A 1,431-nucleotide genomic window follows, 5' to 3' on the forward strand; every position below is an offset into this window, starting at 1 on the left:
TGGCAAATTAATTAATATTATCTCCCACTTTTCTTAATAAAAAAAATAACCCAATTTTCTACCTTTTTCCTTTTTGTTCGTGTTCTGGCTTAGAGTGGCCATCATTTCCACAGTGTGGTTTTGTTGTTGTTTGGTTAGTTGATTGTTTGCACATTTGTTTTGTAATCCCTCCTGAAATGACTTGCTTAATAATTGTCTCACAAAATCCTGCTCCATTTTCAAAGATGTTATCATGGTAATAAAACCCAAACCCCACAGGTCACTGCTTCTGAAAGAAGGCCACTCTTGCAGCCAGTCTCCTGAAGGCACTTTTGACATCCTTGTTCCTCAGACTATAAATTATGGGGTTTAGCATCGGAGTCACCACTGTACAGAACACAGACATTATCTTATCCTGTTTCTTCATAGATTTGGTGTTTGGCTGCATATAGCTAAATATTCCAGAACCATAGAAGAGGACAACAATGATGAGGTGGGAGCCATAGGTGGAAAAGACTTTGAGCCTTCCCTCTCCAGACTGCATCTGGATCACAGTGGAGGTGATGTTCCAGTAGGAGGTGAGGATGAGGGAGACAGGTGCTAGGAGGATAACCACGCCCATTGCAAAGATGGCCATTTCTGTGCTGTATGTATCTGCTGAAGCCAGCTTCAGGAGGGCAGGAAGTTCACCAAAGTAATGGCTGACTGTGTCTGCCCTCGATATGGAAGATGGAAGGCAACAATAATGTCTATCAGTGATACTAGGAGCCCACTGGCCCAGGACCCTAGGGCCAACTGCAGACATAATGGTTGGGTCATGATGGTGGAGTAGTGCAGTGGCTTGCACACAGCCACATACCTGTCATAGGACATCACTGCCAGCAGTGCACACTCTGTACATCCAATCTGAAGGGAGACGATTACCTGTGTCACACAGCCCCAAAAGGAAATAGTTTTCCTTTTTACCAGGAAGTGCGACAGCACTTGAGGAACAATGCTACTTGAGAGACAAAGATCAGCAAAAGAGAGGTTTCTAAGAAAAAAGTACATGGGGGTGTGGAGTCGAGAATCCATGAGGATGAGGATAATGATGAGCAGGTTTCCCAGTAGAGTCAGGATGTAAATTATGAAGAAAAGAACAAACAGGAGAATCTAAGTCTGTGCATCTTGTGAAAGGCCCAACAACAAAAACTCATCTGCAAAGGTCTGGTTTTCTCTTCCCATTGAGATTTTTGTGTATTTATCTGTTTGTCAGAAACAATAAGAACACAGTATGACTGGGTTCATGACCTTCAGTCCTGTAGAAGAGGTTCGTGTTAAAAATGACATCTAATTGGATAGTTCTAGGAGTATATATTTTTACATCTAATGTTATAATTAATATTTAGGATTATTTTTATTCTAATTGTTTGTTTGTCGTGTATAAGAACCTCATCCCTTATCTCCCAAATC

General features: G+C 41.5%; 1 pseudogene; it reads right to left on the reverse strand.

The window, feature by feature from the left end:
- Window positions 1-259: 259 nt before the first annotated feature.
- On the reverse strand, window positions 260-1,203 carry LOC114621758 (annotated as a pseudogene).
- Window positions 1,204-1,431: the final 228 nt, after the last annotated feature.

The sequence above is a fragment of the Grammomys surdaster genome, unplaced genomic scaffold, assembly GCF_004785775.1.
Source record: "Grammomys surdaster isolate TR1022 unplaced genomic scaffold, NIH_TR_1.0 184, whole genome shotgun sequence".
Taxonomy (NCBI): domain Eukaryota; kingdom Metazoa; phylum Chordata; class Mammalia; order Rodentia; family Muridae; genus Grammomys; species Grammomys surdaster.